Source organism: Tympanuchus pallidicinctus, unplaced genomic scaffold (assembly GCF_026119805.1).
Source record: "Tympanuchus pallidicinctus isolate F22 unplaced genomic scaffold, pur_lepc_1.0 scaffold16, whole genome shotgun sequence".
NCBI lineage: Eukaryota > Metazoa > Chordata > Aves > Galliformes > Phasianidae > Tympanuchus > Tympanuchus pallidicinctus.
Genome location: NW_026294679.1, coordinates 18076636 through 18097887, shown reverse-complemented (window position 1 = coordinate 18097887; position 21252 = coordinate 18076636). Strand labels below are relative to the sequence as shown.

The following is a 21252-nucleotide window of genomic DNA, read 5'->3' as shown; positions in this document are numbered from 1 at the left end:
CCTGTGCTGCCCTTTAGCAGAGCTGCCTATCATGCATCTAAACAAACAAGCAGGGGAGACAGAAGGGAGATTGTTTGTCAGGGATGTGTCTTTGCGAGGGAGGAGCGGCAATATCTGCAGGAGGGACGGAGGTGAAACCCAACATCAAAGGCAAGAGGCTGTCAGCACATTTAACTTTACAGAAACCCATCTCCTAATAAAAAAGGAATGACCTCGTTACCACGGACACTAACAGTTCCCAGGGGAATACCGGGAGACTGCTGCCTGCACTTTTAATATTCACTTTACAAACAAATGGGAAACCTTGAAATAATTTCAGTGTTGTTCTTGGCAAGTTGTTACAACGTTGTGTCCTTATAAAACAGCATTAAGAATTTATGTAGTGTGAGTTTGCTTTTCACCCGCTGCTTTCCCGGGCTATCCGTCTCCCTCTGGCTGCCCCAGCCCTCTGGGAAAGGTGAGGTGCCCAGGGGTGGGTTCAGCAGGAGGCCTTGCTGGGTGCAGACCCATTTCTCCACAAGATGCTCCCAAGGGCAGGTGGGCCAGGGAAATAAACTCTTATAGCTGATGCCTTCAGCTATCCAGTAGCAACTCACAGACTCTCATGTAGATTCAGCAGGTGTGCAGCTTGGGAATCTATAGCCCTTCCTATGAAAGGCCGTGATGAGGCACCTGTCCTTGTACAGACCAAACATCTCCAATAGGGAGCTAGCCTGTTGTTTTTTTTTTTTTTCCTGATCTTCATCCTTCTTCCCAAATACTAGATAATGGACACAATCCATTCGGAAGGTTTGGCTTTGTCAGTCTGTCACTGGTAATCTTGACTAAATGGTCCTTTGGAAGTGCAGAGAAGGTGCTGCTTTAAAGATCCAGGTAATCTCCACTGCCACTTCTTTGCAACTTGAATTTCACATAGAGTGAATGGAGCTGGAAATTTTATTTTCTGATCTATGAACCAAACAGTACATGAGAAGCCAGAAGTTAATAGCAAAAGATGGGCCAGATTTGTCTTTGCTTGAATGGTGTAAGTAGTTGTCTTGGTTAAGTGTTAATCTGTGTTAAACCCCAGAGCCAGCACTATGATCCACTGAAACGCAGTTTTGCAAAGATCCTGGGCACTCCACTAAAGCTGCATTTCACTGGGGTTTTCTCCTGAGTTGTTCTGGCACATTCATATATTCTGTTTCTCTGTTATGGCAAGTTTCATCTAAACACTAGAGGGAATTTGAAGATGTTAATAAATGTCTTCATGAGGTGAAAATAGAAGTCATTCAGAGGAAGATATATGAAAGTGCAAGTTCCCATTTGTGCACGTGCCCTTATATTTGCAAAACAAGCATCAATGCCACATGCACTGGTAATCATTTTGAGTCTTTGGTGGGACACACCATCACAGCTCAGCCCCAAGGAACTGTAGGCTCACATTATTACCAGTAAGTGAAAAGTGGGAGGATGGACTTGCAAAGACCGTCTCTGTCAACTTCACTGAATTCCCCGATAGTCTTTTACATGCACATCTAACCTCGAGCAAAGATACAGCGAGGCAGTGAATTAAAAAATAGCCAAGTGTGTGCCTAGAATAGCAAGTGCAAGTGGGCATACAAACGTCCATGTGCTATAGCATAAGGAAAGATGGCTTGCAATTAGCAGTTCAGAGAGAGACACTGGGAAATCTGAGGTCACCTCCTGGTTCTGCCAGTTTTTCTTTGTGTCCTTGCCCAATGCACTTAACCTCCTTGTTCCTGGTCCTGCAGCTAAGGCAAGGAGGCTGTCGTGCCTCCTAACTGGTCTTGTACCTTGGGGCTGTGAAGAGGCAGGGCTGCACCCTGCCTGTGTGCACACTTCTGAGCTAACAGGAGTCCAGACAAGAACTGCCCAGGTCTGCTGCTGGTCCCCAGAGTAATTACATCAAATAACTGGGCCAACAACAAAACTTCACGCTGTTTATCCATTTGGGGTTGGAGAAAATACTCCATTCAGCAGTGTGGGATTTAATGTTTGGCTTTAGTTTTGAGTTCTAATTTCTTTTTTTTTTTTTTTCTTCTTCCTTACTTTCTCTTCTGTTCTCTTATTTTTTTTTTTTTCCTCTTAGTGCAGGTTTGTGTGGCTACCTGCCTCAGAGCAGAGGGAAGTCTGCCCTCCCCCTGGATCTGACCACTGACATGAGGGGCTGCATGACCCAGCAGAGAGACCTCATCCGCCAGCAGGGAAGTTACAAGCCCTCTTGGTCAGATGCTGTTGCTCTCTGGACTTCTGCCTTTCTAGGTGGGACAGTGTGGCCTCTTTAACCCCATCACTGGATCAGTGCTCCCAAATTAGTGTAATTATCCCACTTAAATTAAGTGAGCAGCTCCTGGCTCCTGGCTCTGCAGCCCAGCCCTGGGCATCCCCTCTCAGCCTGGTGCCGCATCCCCCTCTTCCTCCCTCTCCCCCAAAGCCCCCTGCTTGTAGGCTCCTTGATATTTTCCAGTCCTTCCCTAATGAGCACTGCAGAATTACAGCTAATTAAGGATGTAAATGATGCTGGAGAGAGAGGGAGAGGGAGAGGATGGGAAGGGGCGGGGGGAGGGCAGCTACTTGCTGTGTGCAACTCTGCAGTAAAGTGTCTCCTACCTCAGCAGAAAAGTTATCATGGGAGACAATGTCAACTTTATGGAAGGGGGAGGGCCCTCTCAGTGCCTCAGTCCCCGCCTGTGAGAGCTGCTGCCTCTCTTTTATGTGTCAGCGCTGCAGATGCTGATGTCCTCCCTCCCAAATGCTGCTTTGTCAGCTGGCGCTGTCACACAGCCCTGGATCTCTCTCTGCCTCTCACTGCCTTCCTCTCCGTGCCAGGGCACCCAGGGACCTGTCTCCTTCCTTGCAAGGAGGTTTGCCTCTCTTCCTGCCTACATGTCCTCCACCACACTCACGGTATGGAGAGGATCCAGGACTGGTCCCACTCCATGAAGGAATGTTTGTGCTGTGACACAGGTGACACAGGCAGGCCATGATGCGTGGGCAGGAGCAGGCCATGCTGGGGACATCCACCCTATACAGCACTGCAGAGGGACTTTGGCTGCTGCACCACCAGGAACGCAGCTCTGCTGGGTCCTCTGAGGGCATCTGGAAGCGCTCTGGGTCCCTGTTGCCGTATTTCCCTGCACACTGCCTGCATCAGTGGGTTGTGAAAGCACGTTTGTCCCAGTGCTGAGTTCCGTCCGTCCATCCTCCAATGGAGAACCACACGTTGTTGGATCAAGAGCGGGCAGCAATGGGCAACAACAGCGGTGGTGGTTTTTGTTGTTGTTTCCCCACATCGCTGTGCAATATATTCCAATTTTTTTTCTTGTCATTAAGCCAGTGCCTCGGAGATGATGATGTAGTCCCTATGTGGGCCGCAGAAAGCACTTCGAGCCGTGCTGGAGTCGTGCTGGGTGGCTCTGATAGCAGAGCTAATGGGAGCGAATGGGATGCAACGAACTGTTCTAATGACACCAGCCAGGGAAGAGACAACAGTAAGAATAAATAAATGTTAACTATTTTCCTCTTCCAGACATTTGCATCTATTGCCATTAAGTTCATTTAAATAAGAGAGAGAGCGAGAGAGAAGGGGAAACTTACTACTACTCTTAATAACGAGTGTCTAAAAATAAATTAGGATGCTGGGATGCACTTAAGGCATTTTAAAAATAAGTCTTATTTTTCCCCCCTTCTCCTTTTTTTTTTTTTTTAAAGTGTTGGAGGGTTTTAATTTGGGCCGAGTAATTTTGGTGCAAACGCTTGGGCGCCTTTCGTTGGGAAATTGGGAGGAATGCAAACAAGATTTCACTTCATTAAACAGGGGCAAACAGTAGAGAAATTGCACTTACTTATGGAAATGACTTTTAAACATGAACAGCATTTACTTGCATTGCCTTGTGCTGAATTTTTTTTTAAAAAAGATTATACATGTGAATAATTCACTGCGGGCCAATTAGATGATGACTTCATTTTTAACCTCTCTTCCTTGCCATCTTGCTGGCTGTCCCTTTCGTTGCAATTTTCACCCTCTTCCTTCCTTTCCATAAATCAATAAAGAACAAATAATCCCTCTCCCTGCAGTGCCAAGAGCCAGCTTCTCAGAACGGATGTTGAAGGAGAAAACCAAGCATGGCTGGCTGTACAGGACTACTGCCCTGGGATGAAGCAGGAATAACTGGGTAGGATATCTGCAGGCAGGGTTGCACCCATTTGTTGGGGTTGGAGAAGTGAGAAATGAGCCTGAAGGTGTGGGAGCATTGCAAATTATGTAATGCAGAGCCCAGAAGTCACTAAAGACGTAATTACAAAATATAGAATTAGTTCTTTATAAAAAAATTAGCTGGTCTACCTGTCCAGTTTCTGTGTTTCTTATCTAGTCCTTACATCCTGTTCCTTGGTACCAGACTAAGACCCACTCCTCATGAAATTTTATCCTGCTTTCACTTGCCTTAAGAGGAAGGAGAAACTTTGGTTCCTTCCCAGTGAAATCTCCATCCTCTGGCATTGCCCAGGGAAGGCTAAATGGAACATCGCCCTCAGCACTTCTTTTTTCCTTGCTCAGCAGAGATTCCTCCAATGATGCCAGCGGAGTGATATTGCAAAAGAGTCCCTGCTGGTGGTTTCTGTGGAGTGAGGGTTTGTGCCCTGTCATCTCCACCTTGCAGATGAGGAAGCTGAAGCGTGGAGTGGAGCCTTCACCATCTTCCATAACAAGGTATTCTCCTGCACCTTCAGCCTGTTCTTTCCAAACTGTTTCCTGGGATACTTCATGCTTACTTGGTCAGCATTTCCTTTCTCATGAGGTCACATTCCCAACCCTTTCTAAGCCGTGTTTTTATGGCTCTTAGCTGATTACAGTTTTAGTGGGGAGGAGGTGGCTGCAAGCGATGACCTGTGATTTCCAGGGAAGGGGAGAGCATGTAAACTTCAAGCAGAGGGGCCTCCTGCTGGGAACAGCCCATTTTAGAACCCTTGTGTCAATGATGGCCTCCAGGGCACTTCCCCACTCTATTTATTTACCCGTGGGAAGCCCAGCATGCCCCCTCCAGAGCCCAGGCCAAGCAAATCCCTCCTTCTGGCAATGGGACAAAGGTCTTTCAGCCTGGACCTGGAAACTTCACATGGTCTATTTCCGAGTCAGCATCAGTATGTTTAGAAAGCATGATCCCAGGTGAAAGGCTGTGAGACTATGGGACTATCATGCAGTGAAGCAGGAGAGCACACTGTAAGCAGTGAGCATAGGTCTCAATGATTACCAGTGTATCCAGCTTTAACTTTCATCTGGGTAATGCAGGCTGCTGTGGGCCCTACAGGGTGTTCCACACATACAGGGCTGTTTCCAACAGCTATTCCCAACAAATCCCTTTTATCCTGGAATATTCACACTTGGAGTCATTCAGTGATGTTGCCCTGAAAAGCTCCATGGAGAGCTAAGCCCAGAAACATCAGCTATGAGGCAGCATGCTACGAGCTGAGCTCTCTACGGGAGAGGCACCTGTATCTGCTAAACACCTCTGGAATTCAGGAATAGGCCCCTTTGGGCTGTGCGATGCCTCCATTGACCTCAGCAGGCTTAGCGCCAGGGACAAGTTCAGCTCCACGCACTCATTAACCTCCTTATCCAGAAGCATCCTCAGAGCCAGGGGCTGTGTGAGGTGGGCACCTGCAGCAGCATGGCTTCAGCTGCAGCTCTTTGTGATGGGAACTTCTACCTGTGCAGCACCTGGTGCCAGGAGACAGGAGTGGGTCCTGATCGCACCCATGCCTATGGGAGCAATGAGTCTCATCTGTTCTCATGGCAAGGCCAGGCAAAAAAAGGCAAGGCAAATAAAAGTAAGAGAAGGCAAGTTCTCTCTCCTCTGTGCAGTCTGGAAACCTTGGGCAGAAGGGGACTTCAGAGATTATTGATGTATTTGACTCTGAAATGAGCTTCATTCTTCTCTTCAGCCTCCTAATGACAGACACGGGTCTCTGGGCAGTGAATCAACAACCACATGTGGAAGTGAGCAAGTGCCAGATACAAATATTGACGTTCCCCTGACAGACACCTCCATGCTGGGCCTGGGTGAGGGCTGGAGCAGACACTGGGCCCGGGCATCCCAGCAGGATTTCCATCTGCCGGCACAGCTGAAGGTCTGCCCTTGTTTTCTGTCTGGGCCCCAAGGAGAGCTGGTGGCAGTGGTGGTGATTTGATGATGTTGGAAAGGTGCTGGTGGTGCTGCCAGATACCATCAGCACGTGTAGGGTAAACAGATGCATCTCACCTCATCATCGATAAAAACCATGCTATAAAAATCTGACTGAAATGTGGTTTTTCCCACATGAACTTTAAAATGTTTTCAGTTTGGAAAGCGTGAAGGCAATTCCTTAACAACAAGTTTCTATGAGAACACATTGCAAATTACATATCCCATTAAAAAATAAAACCTTCACCTTTTACCTTTTTTTGACAGGCAGGAAAAAAAAATCAACTAAAAAAATCTTCTACTTTGCAGTGTTTTAAATCCAGCTGCAGAGTAAGTTTCTAGAAATTTCCTTCCATTAGCAAAAAAACCCCTTCAGTCTTCTCAGGACTATGTAATGAAACAGAAATTTAGAGAGCAAAGAGGGAACAAAATCAGTGTTCTGGCAGCATTTTGGAAGAAAACATAGTAAGTGTAAATGGAGCCTTTTAAAACTCATAAGTTCACAGCATGATAAGACAGCATCTTGTTCAGAAGTCAAGTCTCCGAACTAAGAAGTGTAGAAATCCTCCTCTGCCATTCACCTCTCTAATTAGGCAGAGGGAGATTTCCGGTGAGAGACTCATTCCGTTATGGAAATGGTGGAGGCATGCCCTCTTGCCATGTACCAACTTCCATCAGAGGAGCACAGAAACTGTTGAAAGTGCTGTCTCCTCTTTCTTCTCCTTCTTCCAGAAGACAGATTAAGTTCTATATTTGCACTGTACAAGCGTTAAGATACCGAGACAAACGTGGGACTGCTTTTGCCTAAGGTCACACTGTATCAATTGTCCTGAAAAGTCACTCTGCGGCTGCTGTGAGTAGTACAGAAGAGGAAAATGTGACCCAGCCCTGCTCACTGAATCCTCTCTAATGAGAAAAAGCAGTGTAGGAGGAGGCTGGTCCACGCTGACTTGTAGTGTTGTGGACCACAAGCTGTTGCAAAAGAAGGAAGAGCATTACTACTGGGTACTGATGCCACAAGTTTCTGAGAAGATACAGCAGTTTGTGGCAAATCTGTCTTCTGATCTCAGGGTCACATGCAAGGAAATGAGCGAGTGATGGGAAAGCCAAGAGGGAGAAAAAAAGAGTTATTCTCCAGTAAGACTGGGGTGGCCCTGGAGCAACAAGAACTAACCCCTTTTTCACCCATTTGCCCTGTGTATTCCACTCTGCTCCCCTCTTCTCTCACCCTCCCCCAGCTTGCCTTATAATTCAGGAAGAGGAGGCTGAGGAGAGTAATATTGTGCTGGAGATAGGACTGGAAGGGCAGTAATTTAGAATCAGAGGCTTATAGTATTATTGCCTGCAAAGCCATTCATGGGAAATGATTCCCCCCCATCCCCATTCCTCCCTCCCTGCCCCACTCTCCTTGCTCTGCAATAACAATAACAGAAATGCCTTCAGGAGGCTTTGCTACTAGAAATGCAGGCAAAGAAGCGCTTTCCTCTACCACCCCTCTTCTTTCCCTTCTCTTCCCTCTGCACTCACTTGTCCCCCCTGCCTCCAAGCCTAACTGCCTCTCCCTCCCTTCTCCCTCCCCCCCACCACAGGATAAAAAAATAAAAATAATAATAGGGGTAATAAGAGAGGAGGTAATGGAACGTTCTCCAACTGGGCACATGTCAGAAGCCATTATATGTGGTGCAGATTTGCATAATTCAAGAAGCATCAAATTAAATTTGCATAATTCCTTTGATTACACTTGTTATTAAATGTAAGTGACATTGATTTACAAAATGGCCCAATATAAGGTTAATAGCAAATGTCACCTTCCAGCAGGGTGAATAGGGTGCGTGTGTGGTGGTGGTGGTGATGGAGGAGGGAGAAAGGGGGGCCTGGGGAGGAAGGCGAGCAGACAATTGATTTCTGCTCCTCTCTTCCTTAAAGGGCTCAGGTCTCCTTTGCAGAAGAGCCCTCAGGTTTGGGCTTCATGTGACTGCAGTGCAGCCAGGATCACCTGCCATGTGGTGTCAATGCTGTCGAGGCACCTGACTAGAGCCTGGCTTTGCTCACTGCTCTCGTGGGGAGCCATCAAGCCTGGCTTAGCACTGTGCAGAGGGAGCACAGAAATCAAAACCTGGAATGATAGCCAGATGTATAAGATGCACAGAGACTCACAGCCAGCAGTGAACACCTCTGCATACAGAACCTGTGGTGATACAGACTCTGGGCCACTGAACGCTGCCAGGGCACCTGGGGGCTGTGACACTGACACCGTGTCTGTTTTGTCATAGCCCTCAGGCCATCTGAGCGCTTGCTTTGCAAGTAGAGCCCATCTCTGTATATCGCTCTGCCTGTCTATATTCTGTGCATTTTTCCAGACAGGTGTAATTTCATGCTGGGAAACTGACTGCCAAGTTGTGTGAGCACCCCGGGACTGTAAGTGATAAAACAAAATTATGCGTGTAGTGGGAGTGGGCAAACAGCAGATTTACGCGTTGCAGGCAATTTCAGTGATGCACGTATCTGGCCATAATCTTGTTTTGGTTCCACCGAAGCTTTCTTTTTTTGCAAATCAACAGGCTGGGGGAGGAAAAAAGTCATCAGTTCTGATCAAATTAAATGTCTTGTTCAATGTGAAAAAGTATGCTTATTTTGGTGACTGAACTCTGTAAACATTGTCTAATAGCATCCAAATAACATTAGAAAGGAAACGTCATTCTGAACCAGTGATCAGAGGGCTTTTTCAGGATCTGTCAAAAGAGAAGATGCTCAGTTTTCTGGAGTATTTTTTTCTAGGGCTTCAGTTTTGCTACTTTGAACAGCACAAGCTGCTGAAAATGCCGTGAATTCACAGACAGCTCAGATGTGAATCTTCCTAAGAAAACGTGTTCTAAGGAGAAGAATCTGTCAGGCAGCCTGTCTGAGTCTCCATCAAGGAGGTGCAGACCATCTTCAGGTGAGCCAAAAGGACAAGAAGTAATGGCCTTAAGTTGCACCAGGGGAGGTTCAGGTTGGGTATTGGGAAACATTTCTTCTCAGAGCGGTAATGCATCAGCACAGGCTGCCCAGTGGGGTGACGGAGTCACTGTTCCTGGAGGAGTTCAGGAAATGTGAAGATGTGGCACTGAGGGATGTAGTTAGTGGGCAGTATTGGTGGTAGGTGAACAATTGGATTAGATGATCTTAGGGGCCTTTTCCAAACTTAATGATTTTGTGACTCTATGGTTCTGTGACATTAGAGCACACAAGCTGCACAAGCATCCCACAACCGTAATTGCTGGTTTTGGGGTTGTTATGCACATTCTGGGATAGACACTGATTAGATACATGTATGCTTCAGTGTTTGCCTCAGGAAGGTACAGTGATTGGTTTGTAAACCCAGGCTTTTCAGCTATTTGCAGCTTGTTTTCATGCTCTCATAATCAGGTCTTTGAAGCCGTAGATGTCCATACTCAAGGTGCACCTATCTTTCAGATCATAGAATCATAGAGTCACAGAATGGCTTGGGTTGGAAGGGACCTTTAAGATCATTTAGTTCCAATCCCAAAGCTGTGAACAGGGTTGCCAGCATAGTAACTGATCCCCATACATCTCTTTGTGGTAACTGGAAGCCAACTCTAATAATGTAGATGACCAAGGGATGTGAAGTGTATTGCACAGGCCTTCAGACAATGGGGCCCCTTCCCCATGCTGCTGTGGCTGCTGCAGGGCTGGCCCAGGGCTGCCTGTGCTGCTGGGAATCTAGAGCTGGGATGGAGCCCCTGGCAGTGTGGCAGGGAAAGGCTGGTGTGAGGGGCAGCCCTGGCTCTGGCTGACAACTGCTGACATCGTCATATTTAGCACCCGCACGCAGCGAGCCTGAGCGAGGATCGCGCGCTGGGTGAGCCAACTGCAAATTAATCGTCAGTTCATTACTGCTCCGTGCCTTTCATCCTGACAGCAGCCTTTCAGACCTGGGTATAATTGGAAGGGTCCGTGCAGCAGGAATTTGGTGAGGGGGAGCAGACGGCTCTCTGCTCCCTTTCTCAGGCTGAGTTCTGGGAAACAAGCAACCAGCTTGGGACAGAGAGGAAACAAATCTCTCCCGCCCCTGCATCTCTCCCCTGCCACCCACCCCTTGCCATGCACTGGCTGTCAGTACCAGGAGGTCTGCCTGCATCCAGGAGGTTCCCTCCAGCTATAATTACCCTCAGCCTGCAAATAAAACGTGCAGAGCAGCGAGAACTTGAGTGCATGCATTGCTGTTGGTGCTGGTGGTGGGCATGTAGTTATCGGTGCTGCTTCCAAGGCTCCATCACAGAGGTGCTACAGAGGCAATAGTGTCTCCATAGCTGGGAGAGGGGGATAAGGGACTATGGGACCAAGCCAGGTGTGGGCTGGATGTCCGAGATGGGGAGGCTGAGCCACCCAACAAGCTGTTCCGCAGCTCACAGCTGTGTTGTTCTGCTCCCCAGAGTGAGGCCATGGTGGTTCTCTGCCAGCCAGAGCGAGCTGTGCTGCGGGGACACCGGCCCCCCTTCACTGTGTCCCCCCCTGCTCCTCCCGTGCAAAAGTTATTGTCGTCTTCGTGGAGTCTCAGGTAGGCAGATGAATGGGAAATGTTCCTCTCCATTACTAGCTGCACTTGACTGGAGTCTCATTACATTACGATGGCGCTTTAGCAGGCGAATGGGCCTTGCGTCTGGGTTCCCAGCACCCCTCATACCTCCCTGATAACGTAAATTACCCTCCGCCTCATTGCCTCAAATGATCAAACATCAAATTGCTAGTAAAAAAAAAAAAAAAAAAAAAAGGAGGAAAAAAGAGAGAGAAAGAGAGAGAGGAGGGAAAGGAGAAAAGCTGAACAGAACCCTGGGTTGAATCTAGATGGTTTGTCAGCAACAAGAGACGAGTCAATGGCTCTTAAACACTTGCTGAAGATGAATCCATTGAAGGTTTTGTGCTCAGTAATTTCTCTGACATTAAAATACACCTGTAAAACTCAAACAATGCTTTATAACTCCAAACAGCACTGGGGAAGACCTGCTACTTCAGAGCACAGCGTACTTCTGTTGGTCAGGGGAGGGAGACCTGCAGGTAAACTGTCTCTCTCCATCACCAGACTTCAAAGCAGAGTTCCACACACACCGTGTGGATTTGCTATCAAATCTGTGGCTGAACAATGCGCCAATCTGCCCACCCTTTGTGCCCCTGTTGCCTCAAGAAAGATCTCCTCAGCCAGAAGAGCACTCCCAGCAGGAACAAAACAAGGAGGGGAGAAAGAGAGGAGCGGGAGCTGCGCGGATGCAGGTGGGGATGCCGAGAAATATGGATCTCGTGAGGGTAACGAGGCGCAGTGGAAGGAGGAGGCTATACGTCTTTTCTCAGTATTTAAACGTGTGCTTAATATGGCGCTCAGTGGAATGGTTAATCTGCTAATGCTGGTAGTGTTTGCTGTAGTACTCAGAGAAATGTTTACTGCAGTATTTCATGGGGATTGTGTTCTGGATGGCACAAAAGGAGGAATCGCTCTAGCGTACCAGGAAAATGTTCATTGCAAAATATACTGGAATATTAAGAGGTTTATTTAGTGGAGTACTTAGTATAATATGAAAAGAGTATATGTATGAAAAAGAGAGTGTTTTATTAATGTTTTTGGGGTGTGGATGAATTTCGGTGCTCAGGAAGGTTATGGAGAAGCAATTCCAGCAAAGGCTGGTTATATTCACAGATTTATAGATCTTGAGAGCATAAAGGACTCTTTGATCAGCTAATCTGACCTTCTGTATAACACAGGTATATACAGCGTGGACATACCTCCTGATTCAGCAAAGCACTTTAAGCACTTGCTTAAATTTAAGCATTTGAGTTGCCCCATGGAAGGCAGAGAAAATAACCCTATTGAATCAATGGGACTATTCATGCCCTTAATGGGAAGTGGATGTTTAGGCATTTGCTGAATTGGGACCACAATAAGATAATGCAGCTAAATGAGTAATTCATAGCCACCCATTTATTCAACTGCTTTTGCCTCCTTTTCTGCTCGTGGATTGCTCTGGAGCCAATCGCCATTTCCTGCAATGTATTCATTGTCTGAAGTCATTCACTGAATAATTTCAGTGAAAACTCCTTCTTGATAGCTTGCTCATAAACAGGTCATTGTGAATATGGGAATATATGCACATACGTTTTCACAATGTGTGTGCGTGCTCCCGTGTGTGTGCGAATGGACTGTGTAAACACACGTGCACGTGCACGCACAAACCCAGGGTCAGCACCTTCAGCCACAACAGGGAATCCCTTGGATGTGGCTTTGTGATTTTTCTCCCACGTTCACTTGGTGCCCTCTGCCTCGCAGCACATCCCTCACAGCAAAGTGACCCGCTGGGAATTTCACAAAAAGGGAAATAGAAGAAGGCGCACAATGTGCTGCAGTGAACTCAGCATATGATCGTCCACGTTTGTGTACCCATGCCAGGCCCTCCATTCTCTGTCCTTACTCAATCGGTCATGAATCAAATCTGATTCATTTTGAATGCATGGCTTAGGGATTTTTCAAATCAGCCAGGGCGTATCTTCTCCAAACAAGGGTATTTGTGTTTGCAGACTGCCTGTGGCACCGCATCGGTCAAGTAAGAAGCTCGGTATTTTTCTGAACAGGAACAAAATAAAACAGGAACAGGTACCATGAATGAGCGGGACACTCGATGGGTGGAATTGTGTTTGTGCAGTGGGCAGCTCCAGTTCTCATGCAGAACTTACTGGACATTATGCATTACAACGTGGGAATCGTTTGCTTCTGATGCAGGCTACCTGTCAGGTATTCTTTCTGAAAGTCACACTGCTTTTTAGGATCTGCTTATCTTTTCAGGAAATCAAAGGAATTACCTTGATATTCAAGAGTAAAATACAAATTGCCTACAAATTAAAAACTGAACTTGATATTTCCTGCATTTCAGTTTATCTTCCTTCCTTCCAGGATGGCAAAGAGAGCTGTGATGGAAACCAGGAAGGAGCCAGGCAGTTTTGGTTCCTATACAGAGCTGGTGGGATGCTCCACACTCTCTTCTGGGGCTCCTGACAGCTCTGGCACCCAGAATGGCTTCTGAACATCCCTCTGTTGCTGCAAGTGCTGGAGCTGATGTGCTCGGGGTGGAGGGCTGCTCACTAGGACTGATCACAGGGAAAACCTTCCCTCTTGTCTGCAAGTGTGTGAGATTACGTGGAGGAGGTTTGCATGGAGGAGGCTTAAAGCACGGCTCATGATGAGAGCTGACTGTGGCAAGCGCAAGGAGGTGCCACTGAGTACTTGGGTTGTTTCATTAGGACTTTGAGAATCATTACTTTTTCTTCCATTTGTCCAACTGAGAATTCAGAGAGTTTTGGCTTTTTCTGGTTAACCTGAGAAGGGTTTTATTTTCTGATATATTTCAGTAAAGCAGAAGGACACTGTAAGTTGTCCAGGCCAAATGAGATACGTCGATGGCCACTGTCTTTTGTAAAAAAAGCAGTTATTTCACACAGCAAAGACCATTTCAACATGAAAAATCAATTGCAATTATTCTTTTCCCGAAATATAAAATGAAACCTTTTGACTTTTCAAAATTAACATTTCCATTTAAATTTTCCCCTGGTGGCGGATGACTGGCCAAATTCAGCATGAGCTAGCCAGCAGCCTGTCAGCTGAAGGCACCGTTTATTCTGCAAATAAACTTTATCCACTGGAGTAAAAAGAGCAGCGGCAAATCTGACGCCGCGTTCCCAAAAGTTGGGCTGTGGTCGGATCTGCGGTACGTGCTTCTGCCAATATTTGCATAGCATTGGAAACAACAGAGATCATTTGGAGTTATCTGGGGAGCACCAGGGCAGGGTGCTGGGCAGAGCCACGCACGGGCCCAGCCTGAGGTTTGTTTACCCCGCGGCTCAACGCTATCCGGCCTGCCGCGGTCAGTGCCGCTCTCCTAATGGAGAGCCTGCCACTTGTGCGTGCATGCAAAGAATCGCTTGGGTGTTAGTTTTGTTTGCCAATACAAGCCGCCCATTAGCTATCTTAATCCTCTTTCCTAACAGGCTTTAAAAAAAAAAAGAAAAAGGGAAGGGGGGGGGAATAGAAGGTCTCTCTCAGATGTTGTTGTAGAGGAAAGAAATGCCCTTCTCTTTTTTGTTTTGTTTTGTTTTTTCTTTTGAATGGAAATGTCTTGCTTCATTGTAGTTTCGCCTTCTGAAAGTAGATGTGTTTTTCACTGAGGAGGCTGGAATCCGCTTGCGGAGAATTTACAAAAGGAATAAAACTCTGACTTGTTGCAATTTTTTCACAGAAAATGAAATTGAATGTCAGGAGCCACTCAGGGCTAAACTTCCAGCAAATATGGGGTTAGATGGGACCAGTTGGTGCTCATCCTACTCTCCTCCTTCCCTTCCCAACATTGTTTTGGATGAAATGCAAAATCAAATCCTGCAAGATGTGATCATTTAGGGTACTGTGGCATATTTTGAAACAGTAGGGCTGTTAGCCCCAGCATCTTGGCCAAATTCCAGGCTGGATAATTACATTCTGCCGGCCTATATTCCAGCCTGCAGTTCAAATAGGGAAGAAAAAAAAAAAAGAAAAGAGTTATCATTTCTCCTCCAAGAAATCCTGCTGTGTGATGACTGATGCTTCTCCATCCCAAAAGTGGCTGTGTTTCAGGAAACGTTGCCTCCATCTTCCTCCACGTCTTGCCCATTGCTGTGAGGAAGTCTGTCCGGCTCCTTGGTGGGAACAAAGCACAGAGCTGACCAGGAGGGAGCTGGCATTGCCTTGCACACCTCCTTCAGTGCTCTGTGTCCCTCTCTGCATGGAACCCCACTACACAGGGCCACATCCCCACAGCCTGCAGCAGGTCTTTGTGCTGCCAGCAGCCAGGGGTGGGCTGGGGAAGGCACAGAGGGCAGGCCGGCCGCGGTGGGAGAGGGAGGACTCACTTGACCCATGCCTGTAATTTGTAAAGAGCATTTTTACACCAGATCAATGCTTTCCTCAGCATTTTAATGCACCCCATTGGTGTCCTTAAACTCTAATGATGCAGTCTGTGAGAAGCTGCCATTTATTACCCACAGATGGGGTGATAATTATTGACAAGATTGTAACTAATAATTAAACCCATTTGCTCCTTTAAACAAGTTGGTGTGAATTATTTGCCGGGAGAGCTGTAGCAGGCCTGTGGTCACTCCTCCCCATGGCTGAGATGCAGTGCTGCCAGGAGCGAACCCTGCACGTGGGATGAAGCACGGCCGTCCTGGGGACTGGGCTGTCCTGGGGACCAGGCTGTCACTCAGGTCCTGGTAGCCTGCACTCCAGCCTGCAGCAGAACCGTGTGGGGGCAGTGCCAAGCTCCTGCCGAGCCCCATCCTGGGCCTCACAGGGCCAGGGGAAGCACTGTGGTGCCCACATGGTAGTGGGGCAGTGGTAGAGGATGAGGGGATGAGGTGGGGAGAGCAGAGCACAGCATCGCTCAGAAGTGCTCAGAAGGCCGCCCGGGGGAGCTGCCTTCCCCTGCTGTACGTTTGGAGGGAGGGTGTAAATCTAATCTCGGTGCTAGGGTCCATTAGCATTAGAGGGGAGTACTGTATATGCATTCATTCCCCGCTCTCACCCCTGGATGACAGAGTACCCCCTCTGTTGTCTGCTTTAGCACATTGGGAGAGGCTATCCATTAATTCTGCAGCACCAGTGGATAATGCTGTCGTAAGTCTTAGGTGCCTCTGAATTTTGTGAGCATTTTACAGTTATAAATACCCCACACTTGTGCATTTAATTAGTTGTGTATCTTGCAGTTGCTCCATCTGTGCTCTGATCTGTCTGTTCGTTCATGGAGGTGGGCTGGTTCTTGTGCTCCTGGTCAGCCCCAAGGAAGGAGACCAGGATGTGGTAGAAGAGGTTTGTGGCAAGAGAGGGAGAGGTGTGATTGTGGATGTTTGTTGTACAGGAAGAGCAAACCTGAGCTGAGAAGATCAATGCAAAGCAACCGTGTTGCCAGAAATAAGCTTTGGTACATCCATAATGTCGGTGCTGTCTCACCCTCTGCAGTGCCATGCATGCATGTCAAACTGCTCAGGGCCAGGTTTCTGAAGAGGTTACTGTGCTGTTAAATGTTCTGGCAGCAATACTTGCCCTGTTCCTGCTCTCTCCCCTTCTACGTGTACCATCTTGCACAGGCTATGAAATGACAGTACAAACGTACGTCCACAAAAGCTCATCTGCTTGTCTGACTTTGCTTTCAGCATTTGTGCCTTCCCCTCCTTTAGTAAAATAACTGCAGGAAGACCTAAAGCCTCACACCTGCTTGCTGCATTATATGATACCTTTGTGAAAGTTCTCCAAAGTCTTGCACTTGCAGAACTCACTGCAAAAGGGCAAGCAAGAACACTGTTCTCCTAAATCTGCAGGAGCCTGGGTTCAACCAGTGAAAAGTTGGGCTGCAAGCTCCAAGTCCTGGGTGAGAAACATCATGGCCGCGGGGCAGAGCCACTGCTCTTCTGTGAAGCTGATTTGCTAATTCAGATCCCTCCGGAGAGTGCTGACAGGTTAACTTCTCCTGGCAGACTCAATGTGCATTTGGTATTATTTCTCCGCGACTCTGACTTTATGCCTTAAAATATCGCCTGTCATCCCCCCGCAGCTTGCAGAAAGGTGGAAGAAAATTGAAGTTGGCACAAAAAAACCTCTGAGTGTGTGCTCTGACTCGCTCGGGAAGGCATGACGTCACAAGGATATCTGCCCCACTCAGGTCTGTGTGGCTGGTGGAGCCCAAACTGTGCACATCTGGTGGTGGCACCCAGGGAGGTGCGGAGACCAATCACAGCCCCTCAGGGTGTGCTCACCCCACTGCCTGCAGCCATCCTGCCAAGCTCGGAGGGCTGCTTACACACTTAAAGCTAATCGCATGCATAAATCTTCGAGGGACCAAGGTTGTGGAGGAAACCAAGAGAAGGCAGTGAGGAGGCACATGTCAAACAGGGCTGTGGTCGAGAGCTCTCCGAGACTTAAACATAACATTTGAGAAAATGAGTCCATTTGTTTCACAGGCATCCTGAACATTGGCATGTAGTAATTCCGTAATGGATCCATTTAACTAGCCCTATAACTGAAATATCCTTAGCAAATATTTCCTTTAATAGCACTTAAAGAGGGAATGCAGGCAGAGAAATTTTAAAGCACAGCTGCATTATTGCTGAGTTCCAGTTCTGAGGACTTTCAAAGTATCAAGCTAATTTTTCTCCACATTTGGCTCAATATTTAACAAATCAAATGAGATCAGGAAGGAACCTTAGGTCAATGTTTTTAACCTGGGTTGTTTGTTAAATCGTCTCAGCTCTGCAGTAACAAATACAGCAAGTGCATGTTGCATTGGAAGGTAATTCAGATAATCCTCAGCAACTTTGCAATAAAATCATCACTGCAGAGAACAAGGCTGGAAAAGGCTGTCGGGAAGAAACCTTTCTGTGGAAAGTGGAAAGTTTGCAAAGATGGGAATTGGAATTAGAAGAAAAGTCAGATTTCAGCCTCAGCTGTAGTGATTAACTGCCTTAACTCTAGTAATCGTTAATGAGCATCTACATGAGCCAAACCAAATTGGCATTTGCACAGAAGCAAGACAGGTTGCATCCAGCCTGAAGCCGCCCAGAAAGATGGATCTAAGCCATGCAGAGGAGGGGCAGCTCTCACCAAAGCCTTTTTCAGCCTGCTGGATAGGAAAAGAGCTTGAGGACTGCAGCACTTTGGGCCATCAGTGTCAAAGGGAGTTCCTTGGGCACAGCTGTGTGCCCATTTCCATAGCACACGGGAAACTTGGAGCCCCTCTCTTCTCAGAGCCACCTGTCCTGCTGGGTCTGAGAGTGAGCGCAGTCCCTTGGGTCACTCCAGCAATTGCTCCTTGCGATTTAGCAGGTAGATGTTAATCGTGCTGTCCACATCAAACAGCCCCTCGCAGATCACCAGCAAGGGCTCTCTAGGCCACCGATGGCCCACAGCCCTGTTTCAGAAGCAACGTGCTATAATAATGTATCCCTAACCATGCTTTATACCAATAAGTAGGCTATAACCCTGTCAAGGTGTGCTGGTGACTCTATAAACCATGAGACCTGAATGGTCAATGGTCGAGTGGTTTAAAGCTGTCACCAGAATACTGAGATAGCCTTATAAGCCTTGTGCTGCATGGCTGGGGATACATTATTCACTATAATATATGGTAAGAAATACCTGTGCAGGGTCTGAAATGAACTGCTCTAGCCACTAGCCAGCATGGCTAGTGATCAGGGAAATCCGTCAGCATTTTTGTGTGCAGTGGAAGGCAAAAAGACAGAGTCACCGAGGAGGGGAAGTCGCCTTCTCTGTGCAAAGAAATTGGGTTTTCTGCAGAGGATGGAGGATGAGCACAATCACAGCCCGAGAGCACAGACAGAGCCCCTCACTGGCAGTCGATGCCCAGGGCTGGAGGCCTTCAGGACCCATGCAGGCCCACGTTCTGCAGCCACGAGCTTTATCATACGGTGTGCTTTGTTCATCCAGCTGGCATGAACTGTGGCGATTTTGCTTTCTTCCTAGCTGAGCAGCCCATAACCAGCCCAGCTGGCTGGTGGTGGGTCAGGGTGCGCTGGGGCCTTTTCCAGTCTTCCTATTAAGTATTGTATAGTACAGTATAGTATAGCAATCAATATCTTTTATGGCATATTTTATTTGCTGAGCTCCAAGAACTTGATGAAGAGGTTCAGTAGTATTCCCATCCTATTGCTGGGGAAATCGAGGCAAAGTGCAATGTCCCCCAAGATCATCAAACCAGAGGACAAGTCATTAGTTCTTGGAAACTAGCAAAACTTCAGGGCCTTTCTTAGAGACCAGAATTTTAATGGACAGCTTTGCAATTAAAATCAGGGAAGGAGCTTGTGCCAGCTCATGCACCACCACTGCAGAGCCCTCTCCTGCCATGCTGTCAGCAATATGTGCAGCAACTGATGTTTATCACTGATGAAAAGTGGCCTCTGATGCTCAGCTAAGCCTCGTATTTAAGACCCTCTGTAAGTAGAAGGCTTAGAGAAAGCAAAGGTGGGCTTTCTCTGTGATGCCCTGTAAAAATTCATGGCCATCATCTGTCTCCTGTATGCATGCTCTATGGATCATACTGGGATGAGCTGTTTCACCTACCATGAATTTCTTTCCCAGTCTGCTCTTCTGTTTTTGGAGAAATAACATGGACTCAGCTCAGAGCTGCTCAGCGAAGGCACATGGCCAGGCTAGGTGCAAGAATGTACAATTGCAGGATAAGGGAGGAGGGGGAGGCAGGAGTAGGTCTGGGGGATGCTCCAGATCAAATGGCAGCACATGGAGGAGTGAGAAGGGCTTCGAAGAGGCTCTGGAGAGGTTTAGGTCTAAAGAAGCCTCTGTCACCTACAGCCTTGGCAGATCAAAGGTTTTCCCATCTTGACAGCCTATGCTGCTCCAGCTGTAGGAGACAAAGTCCCTGAGAGCACGCCCATGTGAGTGCCCTTTAGGGGCGGGGGAGAAAGGAGGAGAGCTTGGGGGATTTCATTAGGAGATGGGAGGGGAGGGAGGAAAGCCCTCGTCCTGAACAATAGGCAGAGCTCAGATCGCCTGGAGGGCTTGGCTGGTTTGTTTTATTTATTGCATAGACATACGTATGTGTACATACATACGTGTATATATGCACATGGACATATGCATTGTTTTTTCTTCCATTTGTTTGTTGCCTTTTATCAGGCATGGACCAGGAGCATTGCTTCCCATCGCAGCGGCTGGCAGACAATAGGGCTGCCGGGGATGTGCTGAGAACCGGTACAGGAAGAGGGCATGGGCTACTGGGATCAGTAGCTGGGAAACCAGGGATGGGCTGGAGGAATCCGGGGGTGTGAGCATGGGCTGGCCGTCCCCTCACCCCCCTTGTTATGTTAAGAGCTCGTCCACCAAGCAGGAGCCATGCGGCGCAGGGGGAGCAGAGGGACGGCTCTGAATGCGGCCGCCCCGGCATCCTTCTGTTCTCCATATGGGGACATTGTCTGGCCTCAGGCCGGCAGCCCCCTCCCTCCTCGTCGCCTCTCCTCTCCCCACTGTGCGCACGTCAAATGTTGGTTTCCCTTTTGATTAAAACCCTCGGAGCGGCCAGCGGGGTGACGGGCACCAGGAATTTGTGAAAGATGGAGGAGGAGGAGAAACAAGTTTGTGTTTGCCGAGCGGAAGCCGCTTCCCTCCATCCCCCCTCCCTCGACTTCCCTCCCGCCTTCTCTGGGCTGACTGTGGCTGGGGGCCAAGCAGACGTGAGCATACAGGGTGCTGTGGAGGGCAGGTGCCCCGAAGAATCTTCCCCAACCCGGACCTGCTGCCCTGGGTGCAAGGTGCTGCATCCATCCATACCCCCATCGTAGATCAAGATGCTGCTCACAAAGGGTTTCCCTGCAACACCCACCTTGTGCTGCCCCACTGTACTGCAATGGGTAAGCCGGTGGACTCCTGAATGAACAGGGGCTCTCTGTCTCCCTTTTCCAGCTCTTGGCTCTTAGTTCCTAGGTTTTCAGTCTGTTTTGGATAAAATAAAGAAGCTCTCAAACTTTAAAGTCCGGGCTTTGCTGGTTTCCTGTGCCATTGCCCGCCAGAAAGTTGTGCAAACCGCATTGGAAAGTCTCTTCTCTAGCGATTTTTTATCTTTGATATTAGTGAAGATAGAACTAATGGCATCGAGCAATGTAAGGAAGAGGAAGATTAAACAAAATCTATCCTCTGCAAAAACAAAACAATCAATAGAACATTATCCTGCTGCGGTGCCTTTCAACTTGCTTTGATTTGTGAACTCCCAGAAAAGCTCCTGCGAAGGCTCAGCACCCCAGCAGGCAGCTCCCAAACTGCTGGAGAACGCTGCTGAAATCGCTTTTCCCACCCTCCTCACAGCGAGTCCCTGTTCTGCCAGGGATCTGCAGACCACAGGCTGAAAAATGGCATCTGCCAGGATGCGAGTTCAATATTTAATATAGCGGAGCTTACTATTGTTCTTGTGATATCCTCAGAGCTCTTACCTGGAGAACCCATTTTGTCACCTTTGAAGCTCACACTTCTGGT

General features: G+C 47.9%; 1 long non-coding RNA gene across 1 annotated transcript in view; it reads left to right on the top strand.

Moving 5' to 3' along the window:
- LOC128078179 (uncharacterized) overlaps window positions 1-15430 on the top strand; it is a 314575-nt gene extending 299145 nt beyond the window's left edge. The window contains exons 6-11 of the long non-coding RNA XR_008205356.1: window positions 765-873; window positions 2093-3494; window positions 4081-4178; window positions 4565-4714; window positions 5947-9123; window positions 10622-15430. This is a non-coding gene — a long non-coding RNA (uncharacterized LOC128078179). The remainder of the gene's footprint in view (window positions 1-764; window positions 874-2092; window positions 3495-4080; window positions 4179-4564; window positions 4715-5946; window positions 9124-10621) is intronic.
- Window positions 15431-21252: the final 5822 nt, after the last annotated feature.